Source organism: Xyrauchen texanus, chromosome 23 (assembly GCF_025860055.1).
Source record: "Xyrauchen texanus isolate HMW12.3.18 chromosome 23, RBS_HiC_50CHRs, whole genome shotgun sequence".
Lineage (NCBI taxonomy): Eukaryota > Metazoa > Chordata > Actinopteri > Cypriniformes > Catostomidae > Xyrauchen > Xyrauchen texanus.
Genome location: NC_068298.1, coordinates 34596753 through 34620806, shown reverse-complemented (window position 1 = coordinate 34620806; position 24054 = coordinate 34596753).

The following is a 24054-nucleotide window of genomic DNA, read 5'->3' as shown; positions in this document are numbered from 1 at the left end:
TATATGTTTGGTAATTCATCGCGTGCTTTCAGAATAGAGGGTTGTGAAATTGCGCACAGACCTGAAACTTGTCATTAGACATGTGAAGATGGAGTAGTATAAATCACGTTTGACCACTGAATGTACAGAGATAATTTCACTTTTAAGGCAACGCGGGGTAAAAAAAGCAATGTATTTAGAGCAAAGGTTATTAGCAAGTCAACTAAGGATTCAACATCAAATTTAAAGTTTTTGAAGTTTTGTTTTTACTTTCTTAACTCCTGAAGAACACATTTGAACTATTATTTGAATTATCCCTCTGTGTGTAATGTAAACATGTGTCACTATGTTTTTGGAAGGGTTTTGTTCATCAAACGCATCAAAATGCCAAAATACACATCATTTCATATTCACAATGTGATCCAGTTGCCATAAAATCTGTTTCAGTTTTGTAAAATGCTATTGTACTCAGTTTCAAGAATTTTAATTAATGCACTTTGTTAAAACTTTGAGGCAATTTTTGTGACGTTGATTCTCAAATATATCTGTATGATATCTTACCACACATGAATGGCAAAATCACATGATCTACGTTTATGTAATGCACCTCGAGAACCTGTCCATATTTATAGAAACTCCCATAAGAAATATCTGTTAAACTTCATATTTCATATTTTTACATGCAAATGCATGTTTAATGCACTTTTAAATTGTGTCATAAGGAGCTGTTTTTGTGAGGCTCTTTTGTTAGCAATAAAGGATGGAAAATATTTTTCTTCATCTTTGCATTTTTATATTAAAATTGTTCAATATTATCCTACTCAAATGCAAATGATGTCAAATAAAAGAGTTAAATTGGAGGTAATCCAAAAGTAATTGGATTAGATTACCCCAAAAATGTAATCTGTGAGATTACATTACTGATTGCAATTTTTCTCATGTAATTTCTAATCAATACCCGATTACATTTTAGAAGTAATCAGACCAGCACTGCGAACAACTCAGTATTGGGTAAGTTACTTGAAAATAGTGATCGCTCCATTTTATTAATTACTTTCCAAAATTGTAATTATGTGACTTTACTGACTACTTCCCAGTAAAAGTAATCACAATACAAATGACTATACAATACTGTATTTCCTATTTGTTCAATGTCATTGTCCCTTTAGCTGTCACAGAAACACAAACATATGTACATACAAACATGATTCAGGTTTTAAATGTATTCTTCATCAATTATATTATTTTAAAAATATGTGTAACCCAGGTAATGCACTTAAAAGAAATTAACTTTATTGAAAGTCACTAAATTTAATCTGTTTACATTTGAATTGTAATGAACTCTAGTACTTATTAAATAAAAAAATAATTTGAATACAGGAAATATTTACTTTGCAGTTAGATTACACACAACACGTATTGTACACGAGCTACGTAAAAACAATTTAGCAAAAAAGTAGATAAGTTAACACAATTCTATGAGACCAGGTTGACCTAATGACATTCTAACCTTACAAATGGGCAGGAATTTAGCAGCAATTGCATCTTAAACAATTCATTACATCAATGTGAATAACTTACATTTTCACCATTCCCCAAATGCCTCAGAGATAAGATTAAACAATAAGATTAAAGAAAAAAAGTCCTTGCACTGTGAGGTGTTCTTGTCGCAGTCTGTAATCATCGGGACCTGGGTGTTGCTTAATTGCACACGAAGGCTGTGAAAGAGGAAACCCTGATATATTATTCAAAAAGCCAAATTAACACAATCAAACAGACCGTGACGCCCGAGCCGGCTCTGTAAGAGCGCTGGAGGGGTCATTGACACACAAATATTTGCATGCTGTGCTGCCTCTTTAACAGAGCAAGGAATACTTCATCATGTTGTGTGCATATAATATAATTGCCTCTCTGGTCGGTGGAGTCTGTTTAAATTTAATTAGCGACGTACTTACAGGCACAATATTCAGCTAATGAAGCTAATTTTCGATGGCTGTTGCGTGTTTTAACACCCAAGTGATAAATGTGAGACGTCACATTAAAAGATGATAAATTGGAGCACTGCCCCTCTGGACATCAAAAATACAATCTTCCATGGCAGACACATGGAGGTTCATGGGTAAATGAGACTGGAGTATCTCCCTGGTGGGCAGGAGCAGAGAGAGGCATCGTGGGAAGTTGTGTGCATTGTGTGTGTGTGCAAAGCGGGGCCAAGAGCAGGCTGCTGAAATGTCAAGCCCACACAGAGGGGCCCCTTTTTGTGACAGAGACCACGGTGTGTAAAACACACTGCTGACACTGGCCTTTACACAGAAACACAGACCTTATAGATTAAAGGCAAATATAAAAGGCGGAGAACAGAACTGGGTCACTTGCACTGCACACACATGTACAGTATTTGCAAGTGCTCTCGTGGTCACAAAAATATACCTGGGCCTGTATAAAAAAATTTTAAGGCTAAAAGTATCTGTCTTCAGCCTATTAGTGTCTTTCCCTTTCACCTGCCCCTCATTTGTTCATTATCTCCCCCCAGTTTATTTAAGCTATCAGTTTCTAGTCTTTCCTTGCCTTATGATTGCACTATAGACTTGCTGTCTTCAGTTACACCACCCAGGGGTTGCCTCTACTCCCTCACTGTACCTGAGATGGAGGTCATGACATTGGCACCAGGGATAATCCAACCTTCTTTCTCTCCTGCTGGTGCTGGCTTCATTTTTGTGGAATAGAAGGACAAGAGCCTCAGACCATGCATTGACTACAAAGGGTTAAATGACATCATGGTGAAAAGCCGATACCCTTTGCCCCTCATGTCTACAGCATTTAAGCTTCAGCAGGGTGCCATGATCTTCACTAAACTAGACCTACGGAATGCTTACAATCTTGTCTGCATACAGGAGGGTGATGAATGGAAGAACACTTTCAACATGCCCACTGGTCACTATGAATACCTCATTATGCCCTTTGGCCTCACAAACGCTCCAGCTGTGTTCCAATCCATGATCAATGAAGTTTTAAGTGATATGATCAACCGTTTCACCTTCGTCTATCTCGATGATATCTTGACCTATTCTCAAGCCCTCACATCAGGGAAGTTCTCCAGCGTCTTTTGGAAAATAATATTTTTGTTAAAGCCAAGAAATGTGAGTTTAACCAGACTACTGTCTACATCCTGGGGTTAATTGTGTCTGCAGGCAGCATCAAGATGGATCCTGCCAAGGTACAAGCAGTGGCAGACTGGCCTATCCCCACCACCTGACGACAGCTATAGAGCTTTCTGGGATTTGCTAATTTTGAATGTAAGTTCATACGTGGGTTCGGATCCCTGGCTGCCACATTGACTGCACTCACCTCCAACTCCTACCTCTTCTGCTGGACTCCTGCTGCCACAGCTGCTTTCACCCCTTTAAAGGAGCAAAACCCAAACTCTTCATTACAATTCATCGTGGAGGATGTCAGGATTCCCATCTTTCTCCTAGGCTTGTGTGTGTGTGTGTCTCTCTCTCTCAGGTTCCAGTTTTCCCACCTCTGGAGATCACATGATGAGTTTTCCTGCTCCTGGAAGTCGCAAGACTGTCTTCAGCCTATCAGTGACTTTGCCTTATTATTTGCCTCACCTGCCTCTCATTTGATCATTGTCTCCCATGTGTATTTAAGCTCTCAGTTTCTAGTCTTTCCTTGCCAGATTGTCTTGTGCTTGAGTATAACTTTCTAGCAAATCTCCTTGTCTTCAGGTAGTTCAGAGTTTGTGTACATTTTTGAAGTTTATTATTATTACATTATTATTTTTCTGTGGAGTTTTTTTCTTGCCTGGACTTTCCCTATTTTTGCCTCTTTTTTGGAGTGCTGGATTAAAATTATTTTTAATAAATCCTTTTGCTCTAACCATCTCTGTCGTGGTTTGCATATGAGTCCAAGCCAAACCCCTTATAGGATTGTTTAAATTGCTGTATTTTCATCATTGCAAAGTTAGTTAGAGATGCAGTTAACTCTCCAACTAACCGAAAAAATCCAATTACACTAGAGATACATTTTGACAACTTTGTGCTCTTATGCCACAGGCAGAGATCTATCTAGCCATAGATTGGTCAATCTATCTATCTTATATTTGTTATTTATACATATATATATAGCTATATGTTTATGAGGAATTTTCTGAAAAATAGTGCTTCTCCATATACCAATTACATTAGCCGATTTAAAAGAGCATGCTAATAAAATGTGACATCATCCATAGCAATGAGTTCAACTTCTCCTTACTCTTACATTAAGATTTCCTTAGTAAAACTTGCTCTAAGCAGTATTGTGAATAGTTTTTACGCAAAAACTCTTAGCATGGAACTCTTTGAAGAACTCCCAGTGGCAAGATCTAAACCTTTTTGAATATGGGCCCTGGTGTTAACAGAATACAAACAAAGTGATATGGTTAGATGTGTTTTCTTTCTCTGTGTTGGATGAGAGAGATCTAATACATAACAAATTGGGTACTCTGCCTCTAAGTCCTAACAATCAGTCCAACTGGGCGATCAGTGATTCCAATCCTGATAGCACATATACGCCGGCAAAAAGTCTTCACAATGTATGTTTTATCTCGAAGATGTAATTTTTTAGAGCGTACAGTATTATCTGCAGAATATCCCTAAATTATTAGAAAAAATGACATTCTGAATAATAATAATAATAATAATAATAATAAATGTAATTTGTAATGCACTTTATATTTAAGCAAATCCCAAAGTGCTACATAATAAAAACAGGTAAGTGCTAAACATATAAACACATGGAGAGCATGAAGATAAAGTTCAATCATAAACTCTCCTAAAAAGTTGGGTTTTAAGGCCACGTTCAAAAGCATCCACAGTCTGAGGTGTCCTCAGGTGGTCAGGGAGAGCATTCCACAATCTGGGAGAAGCAGAGCAGAAAGCCCGATCTCCCATTGTACGGAGCTTGGTCCTGGGAGGTTTCAGTAGATATGCTGAGGCAGATTGGAGGGCTCGTGTTGAGGTCTGTGGGGTTAGGAGTTCCTTGAGGTAGGAGGGGGCTTCACCATGAATACATTGGTGGGTAAGGAGGGAGACCTTGTACTCAATCCTGAATGAAACAGGAAGCCAGTGGAGTGATTTAAGGATGGGGGTGATGTGGTCATGTTTGCGAACCCTCAACAGGATCCTAGCAGCGCTGTTCTGGATGTACTGCAGGTTCTGAAGGCTTTTCTCAGGGATCCTGGTGAGGAGAGCATTGCAGTAGTCCAGCCTGGAGGAGACAAAAGCGTGGACAAGCTTTTCCGCATCTGCCGGAGTGAGTGTGGGACGTAGTTTGGCAATGTTCCTGAGGTGGAAGAAGGCGGTCTTGCAGAGATGTTTGATATGAGCCTCAAAGGTTAGATGGGAGTCCATTTTAACACCCAGGTTGGTGACTGATGTTGAAAGTGGAATATTTTGACCAGAGAAGATGATGCTGGTAATGTCAGATGACCGAATCTGATGTGGAGTGCCGACTAAGATGGCTTCAGTCTTGGAGCTGTTTAACTGCAGAAAGTTTTGCTTCATCCATGCCCTTACCTCCTCCAGGCAAGTAGTCAGAGTGGATGATGGCAGGGCAGCAGAGGGGATTGGGTTTGTCCTGAGGTAGAGCTGAGTGTCATCAGCATAACAGTGGAATGAAATTCCATGCCGACTGATGACTTGGCCAAGGGGGAGCATGTAGAGAATAAACAGGGTGGGGCCGAGTACTGAGCCTTGAGGGACACCACAGGTTACGTTGTGTGTCAGGGATTTAGCCTCTCCCAAGGCGACATGCTCAGTTCTCCCGGTGAGGTAGGATGAGAACCACTCATGGACAGAGTCAGAAACTCCAATAGTGGAATTTAGACGGTGGAGCAGGATGTTGTGGTCCACAGTGTCGAATGCTGCAGTCAAGTCCAGGAGGATGAGAAGAGTTGGGAGCCAGCATCCGCAGTCATCAGCAGGTCATTTGTGACCCTGACCAGGGCTGTTTCTGTGCTGTGGCCAGGGCGGAAACCAGACTGAAATTTTTCGAACAGATTGTTTTGTTTTAGATGGTCCTGGAGCTGTGCGGCAACTACTTTTTCCAGAACCTTGGAAAGGAAGAAGGTTGAAGAAGGTTGAATTTCCAACCAAATTTGAATCACTCAATTTGAGGAAGAAAATTGTTAAGCGCAATAGAACTGGCTGAATTCTACCTGTCGAAAAATCTAGATTGTATTTTAAAATGAACTGAATATTTTGGAAACTAACTGTGGAAGGTGAACATTTATTGTTTAATTTTTAATAATGAAAATAGTTGTGAAATATTCAATGCTTGAAAATACAACCATGTTAAATTTCAGCCTCCCAAAATGCAAGCACTGTAAATTCAATGCATTTAAATGCAAGCACTGATAATAGATTGCACTTATTTTTCTCAACATGTTTTTATGCTTCAAAGATTTTAGTCATGAATTTAGCTCCATAGACATCCTACAGAACCTGTCTGGGTAAGATATTTTACTAAACCTAACGATATACACTCACCTAAAGGATTATTAGGAACACCATACTAATACTGTGTTTGACCCCCTTTCGCCTTCAGACCTGCCTTAAGTCTACGTGGCATTGATTCAACAAGGTGCTGAAAGCATTCTTTAGAAATGTTGGCCCATATTGATAGGATAGCATCTTGCAGTTGATGGAGATTTGTGGGATGCACATCCAGGGCACGAAGCTCCCGTTCCACCACATCCCAAAGATGCTCTATTGGGTTAAGATCTGGTGACTGTGGGGGCCATTTTAGTACAGTGAACTCATTGTCATGTTCAAGAAACCAATTTGAAATGATTCGATCTTTGTGACATGGTGCATTATCATGCTGGAAGTAGCCATCAGAGGATGGGTACATGGTGGCCATAAAGGGATGGACATGGTCAGAAACAATGCTCAGGTAGGCCGTGGCATTTAAACAATGCCCAACTGGCACTAAGGGGCCTAATGTGTGCCAAGAAAACATCCCCCACACCATTACACCACCACCACCAGCCTGCACAGTGGTAACAAGGCATGATGGATCCATGTTCTCATTCTGTTTACCCCAAATTCTGACTCTACCATCTGAATGTCTCAACAGAAATCGAGACTCATCAGACCAGGCAACATTTTTCCAGTCTTCAACTGTCAAATTTTGGTGAGCTCTTGCAAATTGTAGCCTCTTTTTCCTATTTGTAGTGGAGATGAGTGGTACCCGGTGGGGTCTTCTGCTGTTGTAGCCCATCTGCCTCAAGGTTGTGCGTGTTGTGGCTTCACAAATGCTTTGCTGCATACCTCGGTTGTAACGAGTGGTTATTTCAGGCAAAGTTGCTCTTCTATCAGCTTGAATCAGTCGGCCCATTCTCCTCTGACCTCTAGCATTAACAAGGCATTTTCAGCCAACAGGACTGCCGCATACTGGATGTTTTTCCTTTTCACACCATTCTTTGTAAACCCTAGAAATGGTTGTGCGTGAAAATCCCAGTAACTGAGCAGATTGTGAAATACTCAGACCGGCCCGTCTGGCACCAACAACCATGCCACGCTCAAAATTGCTTAAATCACCTTTCTTTCCCATTCTGACATTCAGTTTGGAGTTCAGGAGATTGTCTTGACCAGGACCACACCCCTAAATGCATTGAAGCAACTGCCATGTGATTGGTTGATTCGATAATTGCATTAATGAGAAATTGAACAGGTGTTCCTAATAATCCTTTCGGTGAGTGTAGGTTAAATTACCTCATGTAAAGTTACTGATGGTGTCAATCTTACGATAACTTATTTAATTTTCATTTGCAATTTGTCTGTCCACACCGGATGCGATGATAATTCTATTACCATTTTTTATGTTCACGACATACTCCTGTTGTTATTTAGCTGATCTCCACATGACAGGGAATCAAAGAGAAAGTCAGAGGGAGCCGGTATGTTTGTCACTGCATGCTTCTACATTGTGTGACCGGCTAGTGAGACTCCAGCTTTAATGTTCTGTTCTAAAACGGAATTTAGGCCAATGAGTGTTCACAGCCAAAGGGGCTACCTGGTGCAACACTACAGACATAGAAACCAAGAAATGATAGAATGCCCTGTTGCTCATCCCGTGTTGCTGTTGTGGCTGGTTAGGATAAAAATCCAGATTAACATGGAAAAAATACCTTTTATCACACTATGCAGTGTTGTATTGTGTCTGCTTAGGACAGTGTGGTAAGTATAAAATAGGTATAAAATATTAGCAAAAACTGAAACCAGTACAGATACTGAATTTGTTGAAAAGGTTTGAATACCTAAATTAATTTATTAGCATAGAGTAGGGCTGGGTAAGGTAGTATGATAGGATAGAATAGAATAGGATAAGATAAGATAGGACAGGATAGAATAGGACAGGACAGGCAGGACAGGATTGGAAAGGCCAGAATCAGAAAGGAAAGGAAATCAAAGGAAAGGAAGTGATATGATGGGATAGGATAGTATAGGAAAAGAAAGAATATGATTGGATTGGATCGGCTCGAAAAGGCACCCCCACAAATGCCCACCTTAAAGGTACCTCCCTCCATCCCCCCTCAGTGACAACTCTTTCCATCCACGAGAGGGACGTCAACAAACTCTTCATGAGACAGAACCCCAGGAAAGCTGCTGGACTGGATGCTGTCTCCCCAACCAGCTTGAAGCACTGCGCTGATCAGCTGTCTCCAGTGTTCACAGACATTTTCAACACTTCACTGGAGACATGTCACTTGCCAGCCTGTTTCAAGTCCTCAACTATCATCCCTGTTCCCAAGAAGTCAAGGACCACAGGACTTAACGACTTCAGACCTGTCACCTGTGGTTATGAAGTCCTTTGAGCGCGTTGTGCTTTCACACCTCAAACACATCACCGACCCCCTCCTGGACCCCCTGCAGTTTAAATACAGAGCCAACAGGTCTGTAGACGATGCAGTCAACTTGGCCCTCCACTACATCCTCCAGCACCTGGACTCCACAGGAACCTACGCCAGGATCCTGTTTGTGGATTTCAGCTCTGCCTTTAACACCATCATCCTGGCTCTGCTCAAGGAGAAGCTCTCCCAGCTAAGTGTGCCTGACTCCACCTGCAGGTGGATCACTGACTTCCTGTCTGACAGGAAGCAGCACGTGAAGCTGGGGAAACACATCTCCGACTCACAGACCATTAGCAATGGATCCCCCCAGGGCTGCATTCTTTCTCCTCTGCTCTTCTCCCTGTACACTAACAGCTGCACCTCCAGTCACCAGTCCGTCAAGCTTCTGAAGTTTGCGGACGACACCTCCCTCATCGGACTCATCTCTGATGGTGACGAGTCCGCCTACAGGTGGGGGGTTGACCACCTGGTGACCTGGTGCAATCAAAACAACCTTGAGGTCAATGTTCTAAAGACAGTGGAGATGGTTGTGGACTTCAGGAAGAACTCACCTGCACCTGCCCCCATCACCCTCTGTGACTCCACAATTGACACTGTGGAGTCTTTCCGCTTCCTGGGAACTATCATCTCCCAGGACCTCAAGTGGGAGCTGAACATTAGCTCCCTCATCAAGAAAGCACAACAGAGAATGTACTTCCTGTGGCAGCTGAAGAAATTCAACCTGCCAAGGACAAGGGCAGACTGCAGCGTGTCATCCGGTATGCAGAGAAGGTGATTGGCTGCAATCTGCCGCCGCTCCAGGACCTGTACGACTCCAGGACCCTGAAGCGTGCTGGAAAGATTGTGGCTGATCTCTCCCACCCTGACCACAATCTCTTTGATACACTTCCCTCTGGCAGAAGGCTGAGGTCCATCAGGACAAAAACCTCACACCACAAGAACGGTTTCTTCCCATCCGCCACTAGCCTTATCAACAAGGCCTGGTACCCACCCTGACACTCTCCACACAACACCTCTGGCTCTACATGCCACTGTACTTACTCTGCTGTACTGCTTTCTTTTGTTTTTATTCTTACTTTTAATATATGCTGTGTGGATATATTTATATTTATATTGCTTATATTTTAATACTTGTTTCTCTTAACTTTCTTATATTTAGAGAATGTGTGACACGTGCCTACAACACCAAAACAAATTCCTTGTATGTGTAAAAAACGTACTTGGCAATAAAGCTTTTTCTGATTCTGATTTAGAGTGTATTCTGAAAATGTATTATTTATCAGATATCTATTAGAAAAGCTATTTAAAAAAATATGACCGTGAAATAAAGCTGTTTTGGTTTCAGTACTGTCAGGTTTAGTGTTTGGGGGTTAGGGCTATTTTAATGTAATTACTACTCAAATGTTTCAGAAAAGCAGTCACGCTGTGCTTTTCACGTCACATGCATTCAGACCAGCTCTTATGCAGTTCACCCATAAACCTGTGGCTGGTTTTTCATGATATCATATTTTTGTGCTTAAAAGTTGGTGTGAATAGGCCTTTACATGTCGCCTTTTGTAGAGCTTTCACTTTGTCAAGCTTGTACTGCTGCGTAGTGAATGGGCTACTTTAACCTGAGTAAAGTTGTTATGATTAATCCTTTAACAATACAGCCATCCCATAGACTTCTCACAGCCTCAGTGTGGGTTTTACTTTGTCCTCCTTCTGTGCTTTACCAAGAAGATCATCTTTAATGGTGACACGCTGCCGTGATTTATTAAAATGACAAATTTTGGCTTTCTCTTTTTTAATCCAGAGGTATTAGTCACTGGTCGCTAATGCCAGATTATTTTCCTAGCCATTCTTCCTTTGATAAACGACTGGCAGGGCAGGCAGCAAAAATAGAACAAAACCACTGGGAATGAGAGGAGGAAAAAGAGAAAAAAGAAGGAAGGAGTTGAAAGAGCAGTAAATCATTTTACTCAAACACCCAACAGGGATGGAGAATGCCACCCATGATTCCTCTGCCACAGCTGATCAAAGCACACACGGTGATTAGCATGGATTGGACACTTACATTCCTTCCAAATTTACCAAACCATTATCACTTATTATCAGCGTACTGTATCTACACAATAAACATTTTACTTTTTAAAATATTCTGCTTTAAAAATCTTTTGAAAATCTACCTTAAATAACGGTGCAGTGTTCATTTAACTGACAGTGATCATGTCATCTGAATATTTTTATACTGAATTACTATTAGACTTCTGTCCTGTGTGAATGTGCATACTGAATTCTGATTGGACTGTGACTATGTGTTGATTCTTATGTGTACAGGTTACAGAAAACAGATGCATGCAAATTTACCTAACACTTTAACAATTTTATTTATTTATTTATTATTATTATTTTTTTATTTTTTTTGGGCTGCAGTGTAAACACTGATATTTCCTTCAGGAAACCTAGTAATATCTGATCCTGTACTACAATTGGTAACGTATGGCACTAGCAACACATACTGTATATGTATACGTACTGTATAACTACTGACAAAAAGCACTTTGAATGCACTGCAAGTTTTTTTGAATAAAAGAATCTGCCAAATGCATCAATGAATGCATAATGGATTTTAAGATAAACACATTTTTAAGATCAGTACACTGGATTACAGTTAATGTTGCAAATTTAAGTCATTTAATAAACTTACCTAAAGAGTTTTGGGGTCATCTTCAAGTGGGACTGAAATGGTAGCAGATTATAATAGTCCTTTGTGTCACCACGCAGACACTCACCTGCACCATAATGATGACTATAATGATGCCAGCTCAAAATAGTTATGAAGGAAAATGTTAATTTTAGTGTCAACTTGAAATATCTAGGTCATCCTTACCTGAGATTGACAACAGTTTTTTTTTCTTTTTTTTTTTGTGGTGTCAGCCTAGATCCTTAACAATTAAGTTACGACAGCTCTTACTTTTTTTGAAAGGATATTGCCCTGAAGCAAGCAGTGGTTAAATGACTCTCTCTTTAAAGCAATTGTGATAAGAGCAAACTATCTGGGCCAACTATACTTAGGGTGGAATTTACAATCTTGTGGCTGTAAGTCCTGTACCATTAGGTCACCACATCTTCCTTACTGGGTTACAATATATGCATTTAATAAAAGGACTGAGCTCTTGAGCAACCAGTTGTTTAACATGTCTCCCAAAAAGCACAACCTCAGGGTCACAGGTGGTTAAGATTTAACTGGAATTAGTATAATCTTTGGAATTAGTATTAACTATTAGGCTACCACAACTTCCTTGCTGCATAACACATTTTTACTTAATATAAGGACAATGCATTGCAGCAAACTCTGGTTCAATGATTTTCTTAAGAACAGTTGTGTATGTTAAAGTATTCTCAGTACGTTACCGTTCTGTTAACATCTTTGGTGGTTAATTTCTTTCTACCAGTTGAATAATAACTTTTCCGAGTCACTGACTGATGGTTTATTTGAAATACCAGGATTTATCTGCATATATTTAGTATAATTATCTGTTTATAAACTGTTGGTTTTAACAGTATATAAGCAGATAAATATACTGTGACATTAAACTTGCACTCAGTCAATTAAATGAATATACAACCCCAAAATAAAATTCTTTAATTATTAGATTTTTTTTACTCACCCTCATGTCATTTCAAACATGTATGCTGATATTTTGGTACCACTAATGTTTACTTTGTTAATGGTTTATAAAGTGGTTCATTAAGTACTAATACGTAATTTACAAATGCATTATACGTCATTTATGTGTAGTTATAGCAATATGCATGAAAATGGCTATTTTCATCCAATGCTTCCCAATTAGTGAGCATTTTAAATTGTTAATTTTATAATTAGTTGAAAAATTCACTTATTTATACTTTTATTAAACAAAAACATAAATACACATAAAAAGGAATTTTGACATTTTGTGTTTATATTCATTCCTGTAATGTCTTGTCTCAATTGTGTTGTCACTTTCCTTCATGCTGATGTCAAAAGAGTGGTGCTACTCGGAATGCTGTCCCAACTTACCTAGTTCTAGTAACCTAAAGTCTTCTGCAAAAACAAATTTCAGCTCTACCTGCTCATTCACAGCATGTATCATACAATAAAGCTTGGTGAACATTAAACTATACTAAACTTTATGTACATTTGTTTCAGTAAACTTAATTTTAAGGGTATAAAATAATGCTCTTGTTAAGCATAAATAAGACAATAATTACTACTTGACTGAATGCAGACTAATGCTGTCATTAAATAAACATTAAATAAATGTAATCATCTTATTTTTGTGTAGAAAATCATGCAATGAATGTTCTTATTCAGAGATCATATATCAAGTTTACCAAACAATATTAAGGTAGTAATTAAGGCTAATTAGTATTGGCTTTACAAAGCTGTTACAAATAAATTGCTTACATCTTCTGAAAGTTTAACCTACTCAAGTTACTTGTTTGCACGTTTCAATTACAATAAAACACTCTGAGCATTTTTAAGTTCACTGCAAATACTGTAAACACCAAACTGATGTCAAAATGTTTGTGTAAGTAAATGTTTCACTTTGGAAAAGGGAGTTTAACTGTCTTTATTTTAAGATTTTAGCATTCACTAATAACAATTTAGCAAAAACCAAAACTAATTAATCATAATTACTGTCTTAATATATTTAAATAACTTGAATACCAAACAAAAATGTAAGATATATCAATAACTTGAGTAGGTTAAACTTTCACTTTAGAATAGAGAGACAAGTTGTCTTTAATAGAAGCTAGTAATTTATTTGTAACAGCTTTGTAAAGCCAATACTATTTAGCCTTGATTACTGGCTTATTATTGTTTATTATTTATTATTTACATATAATGGATCTCTGAAACTGAGCATTTATTACTTTAGTTATTATTTTTAGTTTTAATTATTGTTAAATTATGGCTAAGATAGCCTTACTATGCATTCAGTTAATTATTAATTACTTTCTTATTCAACTACAGCATTGTTGTGGACCTTTAAAATAGGTATAGGTTTACCTAGGTTTGTAATGTTGGCAACTCCTTAATAAATGCTTCATATGTATCTACTTTCCAGAAAGGTTTTCATATGTTACTATTGTTGATTAATCGTTATTAAGCATTTATAACATTACAGCAAGCTCACAATATGTCACATATTGCATGAAAGTCATGTTGTTATAGACACCATTAGACATTAACAATATTAAACATGCAACATTAACCATAAAAGCACCATCAAATATTATACACGTCTTGTGCACAATGTTTCAAATCTTCTAAAGTCATATGATAGCTTTGTGTGAGGAACAGACTAAAAGTTAAGTTGTTATTAATTGCTAAATTTTACTTCAGCTCTTGTAAAAATAATAATAATAATAATAAAAATATTCACAGCCAACACATACACAAATCACTATATGCTAACACATACACACATGCAACGACACACATAAACAACGTCACACATAAACAAGTGTCAGTGATATTGACAGGAGCAAATCGATGGAAATGCATAAATGCACTGCTTGTCAGCAACAACCCAGCAGCACACACACACACACACACACACACACACACACACACACACACACACACACACACACACACACACACACACACACACACACACACATACACTCATCACTGACATTGATATGACTGACAAACAAAGCATCAATGCCAATGGTGAGTGACAAAGTATTAGATACTGTTTACATACACAGACTTTTTCAGTGCAATTGATATCAGACTCACTCTACCACAAACAGCAGTAGTGTCTATTTCTGTGTGAAACAATTGTCAAAAAAAAGTTGCTCTTCCTAGAAAATGCACACACAGTTAAACATCTTTCATGAATGTGCACACAAACACTAACCAAGTATGCACACAAAGCATACTGAAAGCATAAAAATAGAGAAACACACACAAAAAAACCCCTGACTTCTTACAGTTTGCACTCACATGCACACACACGCTCACATGCATTACAATACAGTCAAAAGTTTAAATGGTGGTCATTTACAGATTAGCTTTAAAACTAAAAGTGCACTGCTCTGTTATGCTGTCCATGCCTTTCTGTCAGAAGCAATACGTGTTGAACCAAAGCTGTAGCAGTGATCTTTCCCTCGGCTTGTATTTGCAGGCATGCTGGTTCACATTCAGTGCACAGGTAAGGTTTTAATCGCTCTAATGCACAAAGGTCAAAACAAGTCCCTGCAGTAGCCAGACTAATTGTTTTGATTAAAATCTCAGTGTAGATTATGCATTTTACTTTTTATTTATTTGAATATTTCCTGTCTTTACATGCAACATGAGCTGTTAACAATAACATTTCTCTCTTCCTCCCTCACATCATTTGCTGTAGTATGTATTACCCTGGGTATTGCACCCCTTTCTGCAAAAGGGGGAGTCAGCATCGCCATTTGGAATCCCACATGTAGCAATTATAATCATGTAAGCAGATGAAGTTGTTTGGCTATCAGCAAGTTCTCCCAGCTCACCCTGAAGGCCAACAGCTAAAAAATAATCACCTCTTTGCCATTCTGCATGTAATTCACTCCAAACTGACTTCATGAAAAGCCTTGGCTCTCTTTCAGCCTCTGGTAACTGTCCTAAGTCAATCCGACAGGTCAGAGTGAGAGTATGCGCATGGATACACCCTCTGTCATGCATTATTTAATCTGTTGTGAGTTTGGCTGAAAGGATTGTTGTAAATTCTTTGTGCAAGGGATTCTTGAGGTCCCAATTCTTTAAGGTCTCACATACAATCAACATAATCAAAATGGTCATCAGCAGGATCATCATTGTCAGTTCTCGTTTATCCATGCCATTAAAAGGCTATATTTTCAATGGTAACGATAGTTTTGACCACAATACAGAAACACAATTTCATGAAATGTTAAAAGGTTTCTCAGAGATTCTTACATTTCTGAATGATATTATGTAGTATATCGTGGAAAATATAGTAATCATAAAAAAATGTGTAAGGGTTTAATTAAACTTATCTGCCAACGTTATCCATATTACAAAAATCACACAAGATTTTTAACATTTCTTTGAGACTTTTCTCAAAACCAGAACGAAACATCTGTTGATATTTGAAAGGAAGAATAACTTTACATGCTCAGCTTGATAAGTGTTTATAAAGTTGTTCATTAATTATTAATAAGTAATTTACAAATGTATGATAAATCATTGATATGCAGTTATAACAACATTAATAATAATGGCAACTTTCATGCAATAGTTCCCAAACAGTGAGCATTTTAACTTACATATTTTAAGTGTTTAATTAATAAACTTATTGATATATTTGTTAATTAAAATAATAAAATGTCCTACTTTATGTTGTATGTAAAAGTTTGCAAAATAGACTATTATAGTGGGATTAAAGGATGGCATTATGTAATTTTGCTACAGTCCACTTTGTGTTTCTATTAATTACTATGTCTTGACTCTCTTGTGTCATCATTTTCCACTTATGTCATGTTGATGTCAAAAGAACAGTGCTACTCAGAGTGCTGTCCTAACTTACCTAGTCCAAGTCCTCTGCAAAAACACTTTTATTTTCTTCATGCACATTCACAACATAACTCATATAATAAAGCCTGATGTCTATTAAAACATACTGAACTTGGAAACACTTTAAAATAAGGTTACATTTGTTAACATTAGTTTCATATCTGTCACTCACTTGACATTGTGTTGATGTATTGACACTAGGGGTCGCCCTTGGGAGCCCCAAATATCTCTGATCTTTGAGAAAAGGCCAATGGGAATTGGCGAGTGGAATGTGCATGCCACTCCCCCGAATATACATGTATAAAAGGAGCTCGCTCACAAGTCATTCAGATTTTTTCTGTGGAGCCAAGCGGTTGTGTTCAACGAGCTGAATCCCTCTGCCGTTTCATTAGTCTCTGAAAAGCTTTTGGATTTACGCCGCAATACTGCGGTTTCTCCCCCTAATGCACCGGTTGAGTGCAGAGAATGCCCAGGGGCGCTTCAGCAGCCTAAGAGAGTATATTCTTCCTCTAAAAGAGTATATTACTCTTCTAAAAGATTGCCACTGACGGAGAATGTCTTTTTAAAGATGCCTTTCAATCTGTGTATAATTCCTGGTTGCGGTCATTACTTCTCCGCTTCCGATGACCACGATCGCTGCCTCACATGCTTGGGTGCTGCCCACGTAGAGACAGCATTCGTGGATGGGTCATGCTCTCACTGCAAGAACATGACTATGGCAACATTGCGGTCACGGCTCTCCTTCGTCAAAGGAAAAGCCACCCCAGCGGCTCCCCATCTCGGTTCTTCTACCGACGAGTATGAGGCCATGTCGGTCAGCACTAGGGGTGATTTGGGGACCCCAATGGGAGACACTCCACCACGTTTGCCCCAGTCAAGTTCTGAGATGAGACCGCTGGCTCATCTCAGGGTGAGTTTGCAATCTCATTCGGACTCGAGAAGTGGATAAGATCTCGATAGCAGCATCGGAGAGCGGACTGGTCAAGTCTGATGCTGATAACTTGACTGGGTTCCCAACTTTGGCTGTGGTCACCCAGTTACAGGCAGACTTGGAGCTGGCAGCCATGCTTGCCCGGGTGGCTGTGAGTGTCAGGCTGGAGTGGAACCCTCCACCCTGCCAGAACCATCGCAGCTTGACAATTGGTTTCTGGGCTCGGAGAACCGCTCACGGCCATGCCACGCCCTGGTTCCTTTCTTCCCAGAGGTGCATGAGGAGATAACAAGGCCATGGCAGGCAACTTTTACTGCCCGGACCGGATTTCTGAGCTACTCCGCTCTCACTATCCTCAATGGTGGGACTGCCAGGGGGTTTTCGATGATTCCCCCAGGTGGATAAGGCAGTTGCGGTGCACCTGTGCCCGCAAAATGCCGCCAGCTGGCGGAACCATACGAGATTCCTGTCCAGGGCCTGTAAGCTTACATCATCACTTGCAGCTAAGGCTTACAGTGACGCTGGACAGGCCGCCTCTGCCCTGCAAGCCATGGCTCACCTGCAGGTGCACCAATCCAAGGCATTAGAGATCTGCACGACGGTAGTTCTGACCCGGGACTGATGAAGGAGCTGCGCTCAGCGACCGTTCTCACCCTCCGGGCGACAAAGGTCACATTGCATACTCTCAGGCAGGTGATGTGTACCCTGGTGGTCCAGGAGCAGTAACTATGGCTCAACTTGGTCAAGATGAGGGAGGCTGACATGGTACGGTTCCTTGATGCCCCAGTCTCCCAGGTTGGCCTATTCGGTGACACCGTCGAGCACTTTGCGCAGCAATTCTCAGTGGTTAAAAAGCCTGTGGGCATGGGTCCCCTTAGTGCAAGTGTACAGTTGTGTTGTGGTTATGTTAGATGCCTCCAAGTGTGGCTGGGGCGCCGTGTGCAATGGGCATGCAGCCGTAGACTCCTGGACAGGGCTGTGACTGCATTAGCATATCAAATGCCTCAAGTTGCAGGCTGTATTTCATGCCCTGTGGAGGCTTTGGCCATTGATCCAGGGCAAACATGTGTTGGTCTGTACGGAAAACACGGTGGCGGTAGCGCCTATAAACCACCAAAGTCATCCTAGTAGCACCCTCAACCAGGAGTGTGGCGGCTTCCTGGGGCCTGACCAATGGCGCCTCTTTAGCAGATATCTGCAGGGCAGTGGGCTGGGCAACACCCAATACCTTTACGAGGTTGTACAATCTCCAGGTTGAGCTGGTTTCATCCTGTATGTTGTCAGGTATGAACAGGTAAGTTTGCGGGATAACTGGCCAGGTGTACCGCTTGCATACAGCACAGTTCCCCTCCTTGAGGGGGAGACGTGCTCCTTTTACCCCTCAGCTGTGTTCACAAGGTCATGGACCCTGGATGTCATTCCTCCATAGCCCAGTGGCAGGCGAGTTCACGGAGAAACTCAATGCCGACCCAGTATGTGTGCTATTAAGCCCTGTACTGGGGTAGGTGCTCCACATGCGCTGGATGCCTGTTTGTAACCCTGTGTGATGTATCTTCCATGAGATACATTTGCCATTGGCAAATCCTTGGACAGAGTTTCCCTCTGCCACCGGACACCATGTTTGTAGAGCTCCATCCTATCTGGGTAGGACCTACCACGAGGACTTCTCCACATGCGACACTGCCAACAAGATTTGGTAAGACTATGTGACATATTTCCACACAATTGCCTCCCCTTCGGGCAGGCTGTGGTCTCCATGGTGTCTTCCCCTTGGAAATGGACGCCCCCATGTCACGGATACTTATGGCCTCCAGCTGAATGATTTCCATTATTTTTTGGGGGAGAAAAAAGAAGAAGAGAAGAGGCCACGGCTCGGGCGGCCTGTCCCCATTTTGGGCAGTCGACTTGTCCCCGAGGTGCGGGGGACTGTACAATGCTCGTAGGGGTGTTGGGGGAGGTTATGTGATGGCCAGGTGTGCTGGCTACAAGTCACGCATTGGATTGCCCGTCTCACACCGCCAGTCCATGTAAGTTCAGTGGCATTTCGTATAGGGACCCCTAGTGTCATTACATAGACATAACTTCTAGTCAGTGACTGATAGGGAACGTCCTAGTTACTTTCATAACCTCCATTCTCTGATGAAGGGAAGACGTTGTGTCCCTCCAGCCACAATGTTGAACTGCCTGCTGATATTACCGCGACCCTGTCTCGGCTCCTCAGCACAAAACCTGAATGAGTGGTTGCGAGCCAGCTCCTTTTATAACATATATCTGAGGGAGTGGCATGCAAATTCCACTTGCCAATTCCCATTGGCCTTTTCTCAAAGATCAGAGGTGTTTGGGGCTCCCAAGGGCGACCACTAGTGTCACTACATCGACACAATGTCTCATTCACTCCGTCAGTGAACGGAGGTTACGAAAGTAACCAGGACGTTACAGTAACAATATTAGTTAACATGAACTAACAATGAACAATACTTTTACAGCATTTATTTTTATCTTTGTTGATGTAAATTTCAAAATTTACAAACATACATTTAAAATCAAATGTTGTATTTTTTAAGTTAACGCACAATGAACTAACATGAACTAAAAATGAACAATTGTACTTTAATTAACTAACATTAACAAAGATTATATTGTTATTTAAAGAAATACACTCAGTGGCCACTTTTTTAGGAACACCTGTACACCTACTTATTCATATGATTATCTAATCAGCACATCGTGTGGCAGCAGTGCAATGTGTCAGGAGCTTCAGAATATTGGAAAAAAATGTGACCTCAGTTATATCGATCGTGGTATGATTGTTGGTGCCAGACGGGCTGGTTTGAGTATTTCTGTAACTGCTGATCTTCTGGGATTTTTATGCACAACATTCTATAAAATTTATTCTGAATGGTGCAAAAAAAATAAAAAATCCAGTCAGCAGCAGTCCTTTGGACGGAAATGCCTTGTTGATGAGAGAGGTCAACAGAGAATGGCCAGACTGGTTTAAGCTGACAGAAAGGCTACTGTAACTCAGATAACCACTCTGTACAATTGTAGTGAGCAGAATAGCATCTTAGAATGCACAAAATGTCAAACCATGAAGCATAAGCAGAAGACCACAATGGGCAAATTATAAGGACCCGGACCATAGTATTCCTAATAAAGTGCTTGGTGAGTGTATATTGTTCATTGTTAGTTCATGATATCTAATGCATTTACTAATGTTAACAATGTAAATTTTGCTACCCTGCAATTCATTAACATGATATACATGATTAATAGGTGTTAATAAGCATGGATAACACATGATGTAAAATGGCTAATTATTATAATATTGTCAAGTGTTGCAAAAAAATTGCCCTTTTTATGCATGTTGTTATAACTGCATATAAAAAATGAATAATGGATTTGAAAATTGTTAATCATCAAAGAACCCCTTTATATACCCTTATCAAAGGGAACATACATGTAAACTGTCACCAATTGATACAATGTTTCAAATTAAGATGTTTAGACCTGTGATATGATTTTTTTTTTTAAAGTTTAAACTTAGCCTATTTGTGTTAAACATAGAATCTTTCACAGTAGATTAATAATATAAACAGAAATTACTGTCAGCAACGAAGCAAGCAAATGGGACCCAATTGGCTGTTTTTGTGTCTTTTTTTATTCAAACATATAGACATAAAAACAAGAATAGAGGACTGGAAAGATGGACGTTTAATTGTTCTGAATATGAATGTACCATCTTTATGAGCTTTTGTTTCTCAACAGAAATACAAAGGAGGAACTGATGGTGGAATTAGAAGGTATTTTTCTACACCCATCAATTACCTAGAAACTGTAGGTGTTGACAACATGGAGCCCCCGAGGACAGCAGCAGCAGCACAAAAAAAAAGACAGAGAGAGAGATAGATAGATAGAGAGAGAGAGAGAGAGAGAGAGAGAGAGAAGGAGAGGAGAAGTCATAGAGAAAGCTGTGGGGTTGAGTGATTGTTTACGCTGTGTTAGCGGCTGACCTGTAAGCGTGTTGCAAGACTTTGCATTCAGTCTTTCACTCACCACGGTTTTGTCAGGGTCAACTCATGTCATGTGCCACTATCCCTGAGGTCTCATGTTGCTCTCCTTTTCCTCTGCTCCATCCACACATGAAAGCAAGTGTGTTCCTTCTAGTTGAGACAAATATTGAAACAAAGTGTGCGAGATACGGCAATGAACAGTTTAATTTCCTTTCTTATGAGTTTTAATCAGATACAAACTTTTTCACGTTGACATCGAGGTGTTTCTGTGGTTACTATGTTTTTTGAGTTCATGTGTGTTTTTGGATGATAAATATGGATACCTCTTTCCAAGTGATCCAGTCAATAAATTCTTATCTATACTGTACTATTTGGCCAAATCAGAGCACTTAAAAAATATTTTTCAAACACCTTCAACTTGCAGTGAGTTATCGTACCTTTCCAAAATATTCCCCCGTGATTGAAGGGGAAGTGTCCATGACATGATTTATGAATGTTAATTGTGGTATTCAAAAATCTGCAATGGACTGCAATGAAAAAAAAGAGAAAATAAAAAATGTAAAATGAACATCTGGAAAAGCTATTGAAATTGAAGCCAAATTCTTGTCCTGGGAGTAGAGCAAAACCAGTGCTGAATTTGAACTAGCTGCACCCTTGAGATTACAAAATATTTTCCCCTGTCAGCTAGGCCGCAGGCCCACAATACCCCAGGCCCCTGATCCCTGCCGACCCCTGTTCCACATATCCTCTTCGACTGGAGATGGTTTTGCACTACACTAAGGCAAGATATATTTGTGTTTGATATTAAACTTGCATCAAATGTGACATAAATCATGAACGAAGAAGCCTTCAGAAAAAGAAAAAAAAAAACATTGCAACGCACCCTCTTAAAGACGAGAAAACAATATGTTTTTCAGTGCATTACCCGTAGAGACTGATGGAGGTTGAAGTGAAACCCACCTGCAAATCCAGGGGAATGGCTGTTGCCAAGGCCCACACAACAGTCCCTCTTGATGCTTCCCGTACACTAATATGACTTGAACTGTTTCCAGAAGCTCTAATGATCTTTCTCTTTCCCTCTCTTTATGTCTTTTTTGTTAGTCTCTTCATTCAAATTATCCCTAAACTTCTCAGTCTCCTTTTTTGCTTCATGTTGACCCTGAGAACATTGTTGATGGTGAGAACAGGGCTCTCCGAGTGGATATTGTCCTACTATGTTCATGGCAGTTGTTGCTTATGAGATGGGCCTGACATTAGAAGTGATCAACCGTGATCACCGCCAGGTGCTGTTAGAAATGCTGTGTGACTTTCTGTGATGTCATGCTGACGTGTGTAATTTTCAGAGCCTGGGACCATAATTGCTCTCCACCAACTGCATTAAAGCATAATGGGAAACGACTTTCTGACAATACAGCTTACAATCATTGGCTTAGAACAACCGTGACGTTTGTTATTTTCTAAAATGTTTGCCTGTTAACTCTAAAATCGTATTTTAATCTGTGTTATTTATGCGCAAACACTCTCTACACTCTTATATATTTGTAGGTTTTATGCTCTTAATTATATTTCTGAAAATATTCATGTCTTTTTATAAAGACCCCATGAATTTAAAAATGTAGCTTTTGCTTTTAGTTCTTGAGGCCATGTACAAACTTAAGTATTCCTAAAAGTTAGTAGATATACACATTTCTAATGTAGAGTCTTGCTCTTACAGGAAAACTTGATGTCTCAACTTGCACTCACTTTTATATCCAAACATTTTGCTCAATCAAATGCTTTCAGAAATGGGTGAGAATGTCTATAATGTCCTTCCCCTAATACCACCTACTTCTGACTTGCAAAACAAGTATCAAGTCATGGTTCACAGCTGGGACATAAATCATGTCAAATAATGGCAGAATTAATTAAAAGTTTACTAATTGAATTTACCGGCCTAATCATATGTAAATTACATGACTTTGGCAACCTTTTTCCAAAATGGCATTGCATGGTTCATGAAACGGAATGCATAAGTTCCAAGGTGAACTGTCCACTGTTTGGAGCTAAAAGTCCTTTTCTATTTTTATGTTAATGCTCCATTGAATAAAACAAAACCAAATTAAAAAAAAAACTACCTCCCTCCCCTAAACCTAACCGATAATACCATAAAAAGAAAATGTGACATAAAAAAAAACACATCTAGACTCAAGTGCTCAGTGAGTTACAATTTATTTATGTATATATTGTTTTAATGTTAATGCTCTATCGAGTTTTAAATTAATAAATAAAAAAACGGACTCCTTACCCTAAACCTTAAACCTAATCGAAAAAGCAAATGTTCCAAAAAAAAATAAAATAAAAAACACATCTCGACTGGCAAGCTCTTCAGGAAATATTCCAGTCCTTCATGTTGCAAGTGCAATGCTCGATCAGTTGAGCTGCTGTGCTATTTAATGATATTGTTCCTTAATATGCTTGTAAATAATGGTTGGTCATAGATGGCTATTCAGACATTAAAATGTATATAACCTTACAAGTCATGTACTCTAATAAAAGTGTTTTGATGTCATAAGATAGCATTGTGTGAGGAACAGAGCGAAACATAATTGTTGATGAACTAATAATCTGCCTTTTAACTCGTGATTTGTGTGAAAGTGAGTTAAAGTCATTGTTGTTGTAGCGTTTCTAGTGTTTATTTCACCAGAAAACTGCTGCA